The sequence below is a fragment of the Gigantopelta aegis genome, chromosome 9 (assembly GCF_016097555.1).
Source record: "Gigantopelta aegis isolate Gae_Host chromosome 9, Gae_host_genome, whole genome shotgun sequence".
NCBI classification, from domain to species: domain Eukaryota; kingdom Metazoa; phylum Mollusca; class Gastropoda; order Neomphalida; family Peltospiridae; genus Gigantopelta; species Gigantopelta aegis.
Window position 1 is genome coordinate 78,732,741 of NC_054707.1, and position 18,010 is coordinate 78,750,750.

At 36.3% G+C, this 18,010-nt stretch overlaps 1 protein-coding gene and 1 long non-coding RNA gene across 7 annotated transcripts in view; one reads left to right on the forward strand and one right to left on the reverse strand.

Moving 5' to 3' along the window:
- The window catches only part of LOC121380513 (RNA-binding motif, single-stranded-interacting protein 3-like), a 282,378-nt gene that overhangs the window by 107,326 nt on the left and 157,042 nt on the right, over window positions 1-18,010 (reverse strand). The gene's annotated exons all lie outside the window — the stretch shown is intronic.
- LOC121380514 lies at window positions 451-4,945 on the forward strand. Its single transcript, XR_005958954.1, has 3 exons — window positions 451-539; window positions 3,040-3,113; window positions 4,801-4,945. It is a non-coding gene; the product is annotated as an uncharacterized LOC121380514 (long non-coding RNA).

An 18,010-nucleotide genomic window follows, 5' to 3' on the forward strand; every position in this document is an offset into this window, starting at 1 on the left:
ACAAAAGTTTATGTCAGTCTTCAGAAGCAAACAGAGATTAAAATGTGCGGATTATATGTTCAATCTTTTTTCTTTTCATTTTTTTTGTGTGTGTGTATCTAAAATGAAAGTCTGTATTTTCATAGCTTTATGAAAGAGATTACCAAGCATTCATAAGTGTGAATAGCTGCCAGACACTTGTTTATAATACACCATTCAAGGGATGAATATTTCTCAGTGATGGTGTTGCGATTCAGAAATGCAGGCTAATTCACAACTGGGTTATTCAAGGTCATGGTACATTCTACACGGAATTCAGCACCGAACAGGACATATAAAAGACCCCTCGCTGTTCTTTGCTTCAAAGCCCATGGATGGGTGGGTTTTGTGTTCTAAATATACGATGTTAAAAGGTGTTGTATCATATCATATGTTTTGGAGATGTGTGGTAGTTTTTAAAAAGAAACCATTAAAGGGAGATGACGATTAAGCTCTTCTGTAATGAAAGACAAATTATATCATGGAAGAAGAAATGAGCTATCCCGTGGAGTTACAAAATGGTATCACTAAAAGAGAAATGAGATTTTTTTTTTGGGTAGTGAATTACAAACAGTACAAGTACAAGGAAATTGAATTCTTCCATATAGACAAATGGAATACAATAAAATTAGCTCTTCTGTAGCCATGTTACAAATTGTTTTATATATTAAAAGAACAAATTATTTCCTTTGTAGTAAGTCCGAAAGCCAAACAAGCAATGATCTCTGCTATGGTGAGGTACAGATAGTATCAACATGAAGTCTGACATTCTGTGATTAATGCTACAACATAGGTTTCTTCTCATCAGGTAGTGAGTTGCAAGGGATGTTTTACACTGACAGTATAGCATCAGCTTATTTCCAATTCTAATCAGTACTTAGTGCCCGGTTATTTCTCGTTCCAGCCCATGCACCACAACTGGTATTTCAAAGTCTGTGGTATGTGCTATCCTGTCTGTTGGATGATGTATATAAAAGATCCCTTGCTACAAATGGAAAAATATAGTAGGTTTCCTCTCTAAGACTATATGTTAAAATTACCAAATGGTTGACATCCAGTAGCCGAAGATTAATAAATCAATGTGCTCTAGTGGTGCCTGGTAGGTCTATCTCAAAGGCTGTGGTATGTGCAGGCATGGCAGAAGCAAGTAGACATAGGTGGGAGGGGGCTGACTGAGATCGAGGACGCAAAGCAAAGTTTCTAGGGGGATTGGGGGTATGCTACCCTTTAAAATTTAAAAACTAGATATCCTGAAATGCAATTTCTTGCATTTGACAAGTAAAATTAATCTCTGCCTTAAAATGTACTATGTGATGTGCTATAATGTCTCTAACAACGAATAAAAAATAGACTCCTGCTGATAATGGGAAAAGCAACGTCATGTGGCAGCAATGGGTTTCTTCACTTATTCATAAGGACTAGTGTATTAATGATTGTATTATATGTCAGACACTTCACAGCCACTGTTTTAAAAATATGTTATCAAACTAAACATTCCTTTACAGGGTGTAGGAGAGTGCAAAAACAGGGTGTGGGAGGCACACACACACACACACACACACACACACACACACACACACACACACATATGATACACACACACACACGCACACACATACACACACACACAAACACACACACATACACATGATACACACACACGATACACACACACACACAATACACATATACACACACACACGCATATAGATATATGAATACATGTATAAATATATATATAAACCATCGCTGCTGCATTCCCCCCCCCCCCCCCCCCCCCCACAGCATCCTACACTAGTGCTTTCATTTCCAAATCCTAGAAGCTGGCAAAAAACCCCACCAACAACCAGAAGGCAGAAAAACCAAGAGAAACCTTGGTGAATCCCTTGACAGGATGACACGTATGAAAGCCCTTTTATTCAGCTGGTTTTAGGGGACAACACTCTTGCAAGTTGGCTGGGAATTAATGAACTGTGCACTGACAAAAGATCACTTGTACATCCCACGAAGATGACTTTCAATGGCCATTGAAAACCATGTTGAAAATTGTTATTTACAACGCGCGGCCAGAATGGCAACAATGTTTTTTTGAAGCTTCACTGCCACGCCATTCACTGTATAAAAAGTTTTCACTTAGCTTCATAATGGCCAACACTGGATATCAAGATGGTTTATTGTGCGGCCATCAACTCCACCATAATAGATTGCTGACCCAGAATGAGGTCAAATGAAGAATCTCAAGTGGTCACTGCTTGGTACAACCAAAGTGTAACAAAGTATAACAAAACAATGTTTTCCTCTACTGGTTGGTGTAAATCAGTCCAGATACAGAAGTAATTAAAAAACCCAAATACCACTGGCTTGTATGTCCAGCATGACTGTGCCCTTTACAAAGTCATCAGGTGTGGATCTAGGGTTTGACTAATGTGGATATGAGTGCGGGTGGGGATGAGGGTGGGATATACATGTAATTATGTGACAGGATATTTTACCATTCTTGATATCCATTTCTGGTGGTTACTGCCATATATAGCTTAAATATATTATGTGACAGGATATTTTACCATTCTTGATATCCATTTCTGGTGGTTACTGCCATATATAGCTTAAATATATTATGTGACAGGATATTTTACCATTCTTGATATCCATTTCTGGTGGTTACTGCCATATATAGCTTAAATATACTGCAGTACTGGACCCACTTTCACAAAACACCGTAAGCCAAGTTTTGCACGTAAATGTAAATCTACGATTAAAACACAATTCTTATTACTATCAGAGTACAACAAATGTAGTTTTAAGTACACATATTTCATTTTCTTTTGTTATTAAAATGCTCCATCATGATGTAATTTTCCATGTGAAATAGATGCCCGGTATAATTGCTAGTTGCAGACATAAATTTACAATGTTTTGTGAAATTGACCCCAGGTATCCAACTGTATAAGCTCATCTTTTTATAGATGTAGGTCCAGATATAAACAAAACAAAAATATTGAAGGTGCACTGGTTTTTCAGATAATTGAAATCTAGAGGTGAGAAGTTTGGAGCTTAAGTGGAATGCAGTGGTGGAGTGAAGATTTATACTGTACGTAAGTAGCAAGAATGAAAGGTTATAACTGAATATAAGTTCATAATAAATACCCATTATACAGTGGCGTAGGAAGGTGTCAAAAAGTGTGGGTGGCACACTTTTATATTTACACACTTTTACACTATTATAAAGCAAATATAAAGCAAAATATCTGAAAAGTGGGGGGCACATGCACCCCTTGCCCCCCTGTTTCTTACGCCAGTGTTATATATACTGAACTTCATTGAAAACACACCATCCAATTTTTAGTTGTTGTTGCTATCACATTTTGAGGTTGTTATAAAACGCACAACAACCCTAATCCTTGCATACAATTTTGGATGTGCAGTCAAGTCTAGGATCGATCCCATTGGGCCCATTGGGCTATTTCTTGTTCCAGCCAGTGAATCACGATTGGTATTGCACCATGACTGGTATATCAAAGGCCGTGGTATGTGCCATGCTGTCTATGGGATAGTGCATATAAAAGATCCCTTGCTAAAATGAAAATATGTAGCAGGTTTACTCTCTAGGACTATATGTCAAAATGACCAAATGTTTGACATCTAATAGCTAATGATTCATAACTCAATGTATTCCAGTGGTGTCATTAAACAAAACAAACTTTAAACTTTAAACCTTAAACAAACATGGAAAATGCTGTCAGCTGAAAGGTATTTCTATTGATTAAAACATTGGTGTCACAAGTGGGAATGGAGATCAACTTTGAAAATAATACATTGACCCTCCAGTTAAAAACCAAATTAATATACTGCTGAACTCTCCCCACCCACCCAATTGTTATCTTCCAATGCCCATGAAAAAAATAGATCCCTGCAAGGCTGTAGCCAGCTTAATAACAACAACTGACTAAGATATGGACAAGACAGTACTATATGATAAGTAGATGTGACTGGTGAAGATAAATAAAGTCAGGTCTACCCACTCAATCGGCTTAAGAACATCTCACAGCCAAATGGTGCTATCTGAAGTTCTCATGTATGGCACTTGGACATTACTGTTCGGTGTGTGTACCACCGTCTAGCTCATAGACACAGGGCCATGCCACTAAGGGAAAGGAAAGGAATGTCTAACAACACCTCAGCACATTATTAAACAACTGATTTTTGTTTTACACTGTAGGTTTTAAACACCCCACTAAATTGTTGTGTCCACATACATTGTACAAAACTCATGGAGTGCATGACACCCATTTTCCTGCAGGTGTCAGAATCACCAAATTCAAGATCTTAAATTTTCATGGGTTAAGGAAGCTTCCTACCTCATTTAGTTGCCTCTTAACATGCCCATTAAAACCACACATATTAGACCTTTATACAAGGTTTTGTGAATATAGTACAGATCCATCTCTTTATCTTTTAAAATGAATAATATTCAGGTGTCCTCTATAAACAGGTTCAACTGAATTGTTAATATGAAGAATATCTAAGTGATCACTGTAAACAGCTTCAAGTATACATCTTTAATATCTTGAATTTTCAGGTGTCCTCTATTAACAGCTTCAACTGAATTCTTAATATACTATGTGGTCATTGCAGACATCTTTAATATGAACATTTTTCAGGTGGCCTCTATAAACAGGTTCAACTGTAGATCTTTGATCTGAAGAATACTCAGGTTGTCTTTGTAGACAGGTTATGATATGAAGTATAAAGCAAACATTGTCTGAGTTTCATTATTTTCAGCTGATTCTTTTACTGGCAAGCATGATCATAGAGTTCCTGGAAGCATTGCCCTGGAGTTTTATCTCCACACACAGACAGTGAAATGATCAACAGGAGACCTAAACAAACACATCTTCCAGACTGTATTAAAAGTTACAGATTTCTCCTACAGAGCATTCATTATTTGTAAAGAGTGGCATGTGTGGGGAAACATAGATTGAACTCTGGATAAGTTTCATAAATACTCCAATACAAAGACTCCCTGTTAAAACGGTTTGATAATGTCACAATCATTAGTGTCAGTAAGTATACTTTTTTTTTTTTAAGTTAACAATCTGCATTAATATAATTCAGTCTTGTAGTCAAGGCAGTCTGTAATGCACCATAATTAGTGCACTACTGATACAACAGTTTTTATATATTTTGTTATAATTGTACATGGAGAAATGTAATAGGTTATGTTTTAGAAAACTAAAATTTTAGAACAGATGTTAACTGTAAATATCTAGACTGCCTGTTAAACAGTCACAATCATCAGTCACAATCATTAGTGTCAGTAAGTATGTATACAGTTTAAAAAAAAAGGTATATTAACAAGCAGCAGGAATATAATTTAGTCTTGTTGTCAAGGTAATCTGTAAGGCACGATAATTAGCACATAACTTATACAACATAATTTTGTTTTAATTGTACAACATGAAGAAACGTAATAGCTTATGTTTTTAGAAAAGTAAACTTTTAAAACAGATGTTGACTGTAAATATCTCTAACAATATACCAAAACATCAATGATAAAGACATACCAAACCAATATTAAAGGGACTGACCCTAGTTTCAACACGTGGAAATTAACACAAAGTTTAGTTAATCTACAAACCTGTAACACATTTAGATAAAGTTACAATTGAGTTAAACACAAGTCTGCGACTTTGAAATGGTGAAATTCCCTCTAAAAATAGACTAAAACTTGACTCTATAACTTTTACTTCTCGGATGCACGTGTGTTTTAAAAAATATAAGAAATGCATTTTGTGATATTAAAAAAACCAGGATGACCAAAATCACTACTTTATACTATTTATCAGACAACATGATTTTTTTTTTAAAACAAGTATAGGCTGATAAACATACCAATTTAAGTCAATAGATACCCTACTGTTAATCATTATTTTTTGATGCCAGTATTACAGTCAAAACTAGTCAAAATGTACTATGATCAAGTAGCACTTTCCTAACAATATATTCACTGAAAAAACACACACTAGTAATTCACATTGCCATAGTAAAAAAAAAAGAGAGAAAAGAAATGATCTTAGACAAAAAACCATCGGGAGAACTTTGTTGGATTATAAAAATCACTTGTCTACTGTGAACTTTTTATCAGTGCACAACAACAGGACAGGTCCAGTTTTGGGGTGGCACTAAAAATGCATGTTTTTCATCACTGAAATGATGTAAGTTAAGCAATTTCCAACTTGGACAGTCCCATCCACCAAGAGGGCATTGTTTCAATTTATTACCACGGTTGTAAACTCTAGAGGAAATGGACAAACTTATTTATTATGAGATGCAAAAGTAATACATGTATTAATGGCTGGTATATCAAAGGCTGTGGTATGTGTTATCCTGTCTGTGAGACAGTGCATATAAAAGATCCCTTGCTACAAATGGAAAAAATGTAGAGGGTTTCTTCTCTAAGACACTATGTCAAAATTACAAAATGTTTGACATTTAACAGCCAATGATTAATAAATAAATGTGCTCTAGTGGTGTCGTTAAACAAAACAATTTTTTTTTTTTTTACATGTATTAAAAATGAAAAAAATTACATTTTAAAAAGACACGTCAGATACTATTATAATTAAGCACACTGTTTTTATATTAAATTCACTTCTTCCTAAAAATTAAATTATTATTTTAAACATTCCTCTAAGCATTTTAGCTTTTATCATTAGGTATCAGTTACTTTATTCAAATGTCACATAAACATATATAATATTGACACTTATAGAGTTCTAACATATTATATTATATCCTAAATAATTTTATCTGATAATAGTGCCAAATAAAATTCAATAATACTATAAATCAGATTAAAGAAAAACCTTGAGGTGACAGAAAAATAAATCTTTGATATTAAACAGAAGGATCCCAAAACTCAAGCTGGCAGACATTGATAAAGAAAATAGCAGCCAAAGGGTAAAAATATTATTACTTTGCTTAAAATGTTGTAGCAGATTAGAACTAGAAAAGATAAAGCAACTCACAAACTTCAGAAATCAGACACAGTGCAGTGACTTACTACCGACTCCAAGGATGCGTCCTAATAGGAGTTATCTCCTGTATAATCTGACAGACAAGAACATTTAGGATACACATAAAATATGTTTGATGAATTCCTGCCCAACACTTAGCACTTCGCCCATGCAACCTTAGTGAAGGTAATGTGGAAGAAAATAATGTGCCACAAAAAGCAACTTTATGCTTTACTTCCGGCCATTCTACAAGTTGATAAATCTTTAAACACAGCACATACTGTAGTATACTAATATGTATACACAGTGGTCAATATATACAGCATACATAAAATTAGATGTAATTATTTACACCTATATACTGTTGGCAGTATTTAATATGTAATAATATCATTACAAAGTACAATGTATATGGATATGATTTTTTTATTTTTTTTTATTACATATTAATGTGAGATCCGTCCTTGTAGATACAACACATCACCTGCTTAAAAAGTTTTTATACCAAATATGCAATGCTAATTAACAGTTTCAATTTTAGTTTTTGAACGGTGTCATTATTTTTCTCATCCTTTTTTTTCTGCATTATTATTCCTGTAAATACAACTATGTTCTAATGCCTATTTAAGCCAATAAATGTTCTGTTGTCTCACAAAAACCAAATATTTTCTAACAATCCCCATCAAACGTACTATCAACAATCTGCAATCCATGGATACCGTATTAATGACCATTTAAAAAGCTTCAATCTTCCTTTAATTGGATGTTTTCTACTTTTATTGCGCGAGTATATTCGAGTTGCTCCAAGTCTCCCACATTCCAGCATCGGTGTGGTGAGACCACGGAGACAGCCTGACAACCACAGCATTCTTCTACCTCCAGCACTGGAGAGCACACGGCCTGTATTGTGTCCAGCAACCTGTACCTGGTGATGCCCCGCCACTGATGTGTGGTGTACAGAGGAATGCAATTGATCTCACAACGGGGCAGGAGGGGCACGCAGAGTCACTTGTCGCAGTCGGTACATTACTGAATTAAACTTTAATCAACAAAATTGTCTTTTTGCCATAATGGCAGAAAAAGTGAAAACATAATGGATGCTGCCTCCTGCCACGTACATGCACTGGGGACAGATAACTGTCATATAGGAAAAAACATTAAATACAATAAATCAGAATTAGATTGTAGAAGTTATTGGAAATACCTATAGGCATCCATTTAAAACGGGCAATGCCCTGCCCATAACGGTTATTGTATGGCTGTCTAGCTCAGTACGAAAACCTGGATGATACACCCTTGCTATTTTTAAAGAGATACAAGAAGTTATATTATTGTCCTCTTGCCAAGTTAACATATTAGAATATTTTGTTTTGATAATGATTATGCAAGTTATTTTTGCCCAGATGAGCAGAACAGACAACATAGCTGAGTCCAGCCAGACTGAGCTGAAAAACATTTTACTAGACTGGTTGATAAGCTTTATGTTTAAAAATCAAATGACCACATTAGAGACCAGTCAAATAGTTTGTGACCTTTAATATCACTTGTTGTCAATGAACATGGGGCATATCAATCCTGATTTCATTATAAAACATATTCACCATATTCAAGTTTTATTCATAAACGACGTAGCCCAGTGAGAAAGCACTTGTTTAATGCACAGTCAGTTTGGTATCGATCCCTGTTGGTGGGCCTGTTGAGCTATTTCTCGTTCCAGCCAGTGCACAAATGACTAGCATATCAAAGGCTGTGATATGTGCTATCTGGTCTATGGGATGGTGCATGTAAAACAATCCTTGCTACTAATGGAAAAATGCAGTGGGTTTTCTCTCTAAGACTACATGTATATATGTCAAAATTACCAAATGTTTGACATCCAATAGCCAATGCTTAATAAATCAATGTGCTCTAGTGGTGTCATTAAACAAAACATACTTTTTTACACCCTGCTTAGTTCATATACCATATGGGTTCTTGTGACACCCAATAGCCGATGTGTATTTTTGTGCTGGGGTGTCGTTAAACATTCATTCATTCATTCATTCTACCCATGGCAGTTGTTACAGGTTGAACTGAACATAAAATCATTTACCTTTTTTTACCACTCATGAAGCTTTAATGTCTATTTCACCCCCGGCAGGACGTAGCCCAGTGGTAAAGCGTTCGCTTGATGCATGGTCAGTCTAGGATCGATCCCCGTCAGTGGACCCATTGGGCCATTTCTCGTTCCAGCCAGTGCTCCACAACTGGTGTAACAAAGGCCATGGTATGTACTATCCTGTCTGTGGGATGGTGCATATAAAAGATCCCTTGCTGCTAATCGAAAATAGTAGCCCATGAAGTGGCGACAATGGGGTTCCTCTCTTAAAGGTAGGGTCAACTCAAACAAGAGCTTTATGTGTTGGAAAGATGCATACCCGGACCACCAACACATACTGACACTTTAGCAAATGAAAAACGCGTAATTTTAGTTAATAAAAAAACATGATTATTCCTGCTAACTGGGGGCAGCCATTTTGTTTAGTTTTTGTGACATCTGATGGTATAGCTTGGAGCAAAGTGACGTCAGCTCCGTCCACAGCACAGTGTAAACAAACGCTCTAATTTACGACAAGGCACTTCGCTTTCATCAACCTGACTTGTAAAACAACATAAATGACTTGATAGTATAATAAACTATTTAACTAAATATATTTCAGGTTACACCAATAGAATGAAATGGAGTTACAGTATTTTTGTTTTTGTTTTAAATCCAAAGAAAAAATGCATACTATTAGGCCTATTGGTATGGTACGTTCGAGCAAAAGCGACCACTCACGATACCCAAGTGATACTTTTGGTCAGTTTTGTGATTTTAGATGGGAAAGTCTACTTATTCAAGGGTTTTACAGAATTAATAAAGCAGGGCGGTTGGTAATGTCCATTGCGATTTGAGGTGTATCTGTGCTGTTATCACACAATACCCTGTGATCTTCATAAAAGAGGCACGTATTTTTAGTGTCTGGGGACCATCTAAATATATACCTGCCAATCAGGAACCACAGTTACAGGCCACGGAAAGAAAAGACCAATTAACCAAAAAAACACTCCAATTATTGTTTCAGTACATGGGTTAATTTCCGTATGAAACATAATACAGTTATTTCAACACTTTGACAATGGTGGTTTATTTTGTATTGAAAAATAATATATAATTGGTGCTGGCTTACTAGGATGGATATTATTACAGAACATCTGCAAAAATCAGGTATGTTTTGTTTCTTCAGTTTGAAGACTAATTCCTGGCGTGATACCAGCTCACCAGAGGGCGTATTCATTGGGATGGTACAAAATGGCTGTGCCTGTTATATATAATAGCCGTCACATTTAACCATTTTATTAATTAACTATACAATTATACTTGTTGATATTAAGCAATAATGTGCATTATATATTGTTGAATATGCATACCAGGCCAAATGCCTTAATTGTCCCCTCCTTTAATATCTGTGTGGTTCTTACCCATATGTCTGACATCATATAACCATAAATATAATGTGTTGAGTGCATCATTAAATAAAACATTTCCTTCCTTTCACCCCTTTCCAACAAGGTACAAATTGTGCAAAATGTTCCATTAATTTAAACACATATTGCAATAATTACAATATATTTGTGTCATTTTGGCTAACCAGGATTTTAAAAAAAAACTATGATTGCTATTACATTAACAGAAGAATGCTTAATAAAAAACCCAGTAAATCCAGCAGCTTCATTAATATAAATGAATGTACTTACTAGCAAACACAGCTTAAACGATAATAAAGTTTTCAGTATTCCACAAGTGGTTGTCCTTATGCCATGTCTATGGAACTATTTCCAAGCAGCAGAATGGCAGTCAAACGTGTATGAGTCAGAAAACTTGACTATATCAAATTTGACATTTAGCCAGAAATTGCTCCAATTTGCCTCTGACTTGGCTGAGTCTGATTTAGAATGCTGTTTCCTGTACACATGCAAGAAAACAATATCAGGAAAAGATCGGGACAATTCAGCAGCTCGTGTCTTTTGGGAGTTGGTGACCCAACTTTAATGCAGATTTATTCCACATGTGAACAAATGGCTTCTTTTTTTGTTTGTTTCTTCACAGTGTTGTAAATATAACATGATCCAATATATTCTAGGGAAAAAAAAGATCAACAGGTTATTTCTGGTGAATATAGTGACACTAACGGTAAATTTATTACTTAACATTCGGTAAAATATTTCAAGTTAATACCATTCTCAAAGGATGACAATGGTTGAGATTATCAGTGGTGTTAGAAATGGTGAGACAAAGAAAAAGAAAGAAAGAAAGGTTTTATTTAACGACGCATTCAACACATTGTATTTACGGTTATATGGCATCAGACATATGGTTAAGGACCACACAGATATTGAGAGGGGAAACCCACTGTCACCACTTCATGGACTACTCTTTTCGATTAGCAGCAAGGGATCTTTTATATGCACCATCCCACAGACAGGGTAGTACATACCATGGCCTTTGATATACCAGTCGTGGTGAACTGGCTGGAACAAGAAATAGCCCAATGAGCCCACCGACAAAGATCGATCCCAGACCGACTGCGCATCAAGCGAGCGCTGTACCACTGGGCTACGTCCCGCCCCTCAAAGGAAAAGAGAAAATGATGTCCGAGTGTGTGTGGCATCAGCTATTGGATGTCAAATTTTTTTGGGGTAATTTTCACTTGTAGTCTTCAGACAAAACCCGCTACATTTTTTCCATTAGGAGCAATGGATTGTTTATATGCACTTTGCCCACAGACAGGACAGCACATACAACATCCTTTGATATACTTGTTGTGAGGCACTGGTTGGGATGGCAAAATGTCCAATCAGAGAAATGTCCACCGCTGAGGTTCGATCCTGAGAACAAAGCACCTCAGGCGAGCACTCTACCAACCGAGCTAATCTCACTCCATAATATAATTATATCGTAGAAGAAGAGATAAATGTACACTGCATAATCACAAAAAGCTCTGTGGTGTGTGTGTGTGTGTGTGTGTGTGTGTGTGTGTGTGTGTGTGTGTGTGTGTGTATGTGTGTATATATATATATATATATATATATATATATATATATATGTGTGTGTGTGTGTGTGTCTGTGTATATATAATATAATTATATGCAATGACCAGAACGAGCGGTCATTCAATGTATCTTTGTTGCATGAAGTCAATAATGTAACCATTCGTGCACACGGAAAGGCAAATAAAAAAGCCATAGTGTTGACAATTAATAAACTAGTTTATAAATGAGTTAATTTCCTGCCTTGCAGAAAGCTTCCTTTGCTGTGGTTGTCTGCCAGGACCAAGCACTCTGTGAACTGTAATCATTGGTCAGTCATGCCAACAGAGAATTGGTTGGAGAAAAGTTAGTTAATAAGTGGAGCAACATAATCCACCCAACATAAAACTCGATCTGGATTTTCTGGGACACCTGAAACATGTCATCCATTATTTCGTGAAGGAAATTAGTAATGGATTTTCGGTAGAAGTTATTTTTTTCTGTAACCCAAATGATAAATCTTTTAAAAATAATAATCATAATTAACAAATCACACCTTTTTTGTTTTATCTGTACATTATTGCTGTCATTTTTGTTTCTTTCTTGTTTTAATACAAGGGATAAAAAAAAACCTTGCTGACTCTATTAAGACAAAGGTTCAGTAACAGAATGCTAAGAATTGAGCTCAAAAGGAAAGGAATGTTTGTTTAATGACACCTCAGTACATTTTGGTATGTAAACGTTTGTTTTGTTTAACACCACCACTAGAGCACATTCATTTATTAATCATCGGCTATTGGATGTCACACATTTAGAAATTCTAACATATAGTCTTAGAGATGAAACCCACTACATTTTTCCATTAGTAGCAAGGGATTTTTTATATGCACCATCCCACAGATAGGATAGCACAAACCATGGCCTTTGATACACCAATCATGGTGTACTGGCTGAAATGAGAAATAGCCTAATGGGCCCACCGATGGGAATCGATCCCAAACTGACCATGCACCAAGTGAGCACTTTACACCACTGGGCTACGTCCTATCCCCTCTAATAAAAACAATGTAACGAGTTACCTTTAAAACTATACATGGGTGGAAATACTGTCATTCCAAACCGTTAGCACTGGTCAACATCACTATAGGTTGAGAGATGTTTTTGCCTGTCATCCTGTCGGACTGGCGGTTATTTTACAATTACATTCACGCATTAGTTTAAGTCAGTCATGTTTGGGTTATAGGTTCAAGCACACTGTTCTGGACACATACCTCAGCTATCTGGGTTGTCTGTCCAGGTCAGGTTTAGTGGTTAATTGTTAGTGAGAAAGAATTCAGTGTAGTGGTCTTACACCTACCCACTGAGTCATTAAACTTGCTCTGGATTGGAGCAAGTACCGGGCTGAGAACCCAGTACCTACCAGCCTTATGTCCGATGGCTTAACCACACATAACACCACCGAAACTGGTCATGAAAAAAGAGAAAGATTTCCAGGTTTAAACCAAACTGAAAAAAATGAATGTTTGTTTATTGACACCCCAGCACATTTTAAACTATAAGGTAACTAAAATATATCAGCTGTAAAAAGATATACAAGTTTTAGAGCTCTATAGATATAGCCAGTGTCTATTAGTAAAAACACAGGTGATGACTGCCAGTCCATTTCTGTGCGATATGAAAGATAATTATTGATAAGCACTTCCTTGCATTGGATTTCATCTGTGATATAATTATGGAAAACAGCTGTTGCCTCACAAGCTGCAATCTGCCACAGCAGGTTTGACTTGAATATTAATATGTAAATACATGACTGCCAGTTAATATATCAACATATGAACACATGATCATATCAGGACATATATATATAGAGAGAGAGAGAGAGCAGTGGACAACGCCCTCCACCCACATTTAGGTCCTCTTGTACTACGGGTATAACAAAGTTAAAGTTTGTTTTGTTCAATGACACCACTAGAGCATATTGATTTATTAATCATCAGCTACTGGATGTCAAACATTTGATAATTCTGACATATAGTCATCAGAGGAAACCCGCTACATGTTTCCTAATGCAGCAAGGGATCTGTTACATGCACTTTTTGACAGGAGAGCACACACCACATCCTTTGACCAGTTATGGAGCACTCAGTGGTACGAGAAAAAACCCAATCGATCCCCGTCAGTGGGCCCTTAGGGTTATTTCTCGCTTCAGCTAGGGCTCCACAACTGATGTAATAAAGGCCATGGTATGTATTATCCTGTCTGTGGGATGCTGCGTATAAAAGAATCCTGCTAATTGGAAAGAGTGGCCCATTGTGTGGCAGCGGAAGGTTTCTGCTCTCGTTATCTGTGTGGTCTTGCACCATATGTTTGACATCATAAAACCATAATTAAGATGTATTGAGAGCTTTTCTCAATGAAACATTCCTTTCTTCCTTGTTCCAGGGGTGGGATGTAGCCCAGCGGCAGGTTTCTGCTCTCGTTATCTGTGTGGTCTTGCACCATATGTTTGACATCATAAAACCATAATTAAGATGTATTGAGAGCGTTGCTCAATGAAACATTCCTTTCTTCCTTGTTCCAGGGGTGGGATGTAGCCCAGCGGCAAAGCGCAGTCGGTCTGGGATCGATCCCCGTCTGTGGACCCATTGGGCTATTTCTCGTTCCAGCCAGTGCTCCACAACTGGTATAACAAAGGCTGTGGTATGTACTATCCTGTCTGTGGGATGGTGCATATAAAAGATCCCTTGCTGCTAATCGAAAAGAGTAGCCCATGAAGTGTCGACAGTGGGCTTCGTCTCTCAATACCTGTGTCTTCCTTAACCATATGTCTGACGCAATATAACCATAAATAAAATGTGTTGAGTGCGTCGTTAAATAAAACATGTCTTTCTTTCTTTCTTTCCTTGTTCCATTAAAAAGCTGTTGCCATATTTTCATTGAGAGATGTATTGAAGCATAGGCTTACGAGCTCCCATTTTTGGTGGTGGTGGGGCCAGGCTAAAACATTACCCCTTTTCTCATATGCTTATATGCTGAGGTAACAATAAACAAATATTCTCTTTTTTTTAAAACACACACACACACACACACACACACACACATATATATATATATATATATATATATATATATATATATATACATGTACACATACATACATATACATACAAAAGGCTATAACATAGTCATGTGCTGTCCTGTTTGCAGAAATATGAATATAAACTACCTTTATTAATGTTAGATAAAACAGACAAGAATATATATGGTATCAAAATATTTGATCTGGACATTAAGATCTCTGTTACCATATGTTAACCTAATAGTCACTGAGTGAACAATGTACTGGGGAGTCATTAAATATTTTCTTTTTTTGCGGCTTGTTTCTGTGTTTAACTGTCCAATTTGGGTTGGGCTTTTTTTTTATATTATACATGTATATTGTAAAAAAACCTGTCTGCTAAAGTAATAAGATGGCGAGTCTGATAACAAAAATCACTAGCTAATTCTCAGGCTTTCATCTTGCCAGACACTTACAAAATTTAATGTAGCTACCCATTCAAGTTTTTATCTCTTGATACGCTGGCCTTTGAGTGAGGTCAAGAACCATGATGCATCTCCAAGGTAATCTATAAAATCTATCAACTCCTTGTGGCCCCGCTGAAGACAAGATAGAGTCCCGTGCATTTTAAATATATTCTATGCTTTTACACCTTTTGTAACACCATGTTCTGACCGGGCTGTCAACAGTCAACAACCGCCATCACAATGCTGACATAATCTTCTACAGACTGAACACAAAAAATAAATATTTCATAAGCCATAGTGAACACTCTGCATCACAATACTGACATAATCTTCTACAGTCCGAACACAAAAAAATAAATATTTCATAAGTCATACTGAACACTCATCAGAGCTTCTAATCACCATAAAAGCTACATTTTGGTTTTCATAGCTAAAATTTATTTCGGACATTAACGAGCAAGAGACATCATTAATTTATATCACTGAACATAATGTGAAGTGACTGTAGAAAATGTATTACATAAATACAGGTTGTAGGAAAATATTACACGACAGTTTATTGCCAAAAGTATAATCTCATTACATGGCAAAACTGGTCAATATATAGCAAGATGATTCATCATTGGATTTAAGGCTTTAAAACCGACTGATATTCCTTTAACCAGAATGACAATTTTTACATCATCGACCTATCTGGTGAGATCACACCATTTAGATTCAGATCCACAGACTATACTATACGTTAGGGAGCACATTCATTTTTATCTGAATGAATAAGAAAGTTACAGTTTTGGGGTATTTTATCTACAGGCAACTAAAACTGCAAATACATTTAATAAAACTGTTTTCATACAAACATGAATAGAACTGATCCATACATTTTAAAAGTATTGATTTTTAACCAAGGCTGTGCTTTTACATACATATATAAGTGCTGTTTAAAAAAAAATCAGTTATAACATGAATCAGGATAAAACGTAAAATTGTTATTGTTAATTTTCCTAATATTTTTCCTCAAACTACATGATTGATAGAGGTACATGAAAACATTTACTGTATATTCCCATGACAGCCACTTGCTCATACAATGGAATAATAGTCATTGTGCCATGAGTATTAATTAGCCATACAATGCAATAATAGTCATTTTCCTGTGAGTACTAATTACCCAAACAATTGGAATATTGTCCTATGGGTATTAATTATATCTCATCTTCTATCTACCCGGTATACAAATATATATTAAAGCTTAACGTCTAACACTAGGTTCAATGGAAAATAACCATTGGACTATGACTGGAGTAAAGTTTACATGCAAAAATAATCATTGGACTATGACTGGAGTAAAGTTTACATGCAAAAACTGAATCCAAAGTCTCTATCATCTTGCATGGGGCGGGACGTAGCCCAGTGGTAAAGTGTTCGCTTGATGCGCAGTCGATCTGGCATCGATCCCCGTCGGTGGACCCATTGGGCTATTTCTCGTTCCAGTCAGTGCTCCACAACTAGTGTAACAAAGGCCGTGGTATGTACTATCCTGTCTGTGGGATGGTGCATATAAAAGATCCCTTGCTGCTAATCGAAAAGAGTAACCCATGAAGTGCCGACAGCAGGTTTCCTCTTTATATCTGTGTGTGGTCCTTAACCATATGTCTGACACCATATAACCATAAATAAAATATGTTGAGTGTGTCGTTAAATAAAACATTTCCTTCCTTCCTGTTATCATGCAAGTTAATTTACATATTCATCTTATCCAGAATTATGCCCAGTTAAAAAGACATGTTGTGTCCTAGGCAAAACAAATTCTACTATGAAGTCATTTTTTGTCATTTATATTTATTTTTCGTGCTTATATCCAATTAAGGTTCAAGCACGCTGTCCTAGGTACACACCTCAGCTGTCAGAGGGTTAGTGGTATGTTGTTAGCTGGTTAATGAGAGAGAAGAGGGTGTAGTGGTTTTATACCTATCTATTGAGTCGTTAAAACTCGCTCTGGGTGGGAGTTGGTATCAGGCTGTGAACCCAGTACTTACCAGCATTATGTCCAATAGCTTAACCATAATGCCACAAAGTCAAATTCTCTTGTGTTTTTAAATATATATATATATATAGTTTAATTTACAACAGATGACAAAGGTTGATTACAGGCTTGCACAGGGGAAAATGATCTGCATGTCCAAAAGATAAGTGGTCAATGAGCCAGTCTATGGTGGCTAATTTGTGAAGGAGCACACCATATCTGTCAAGTTGGAACATTTTATCACCAGCAGATATCATCTATCAGAAGCAATAACCCAGGTGTATGTCTCAGATTGCACACAAAACTCCAGGTCAGATAACAGTTGGGCCTGAAAAAGGCAACTGTACCTCAAAATAAGAACTCAACAAAAACAGTGACA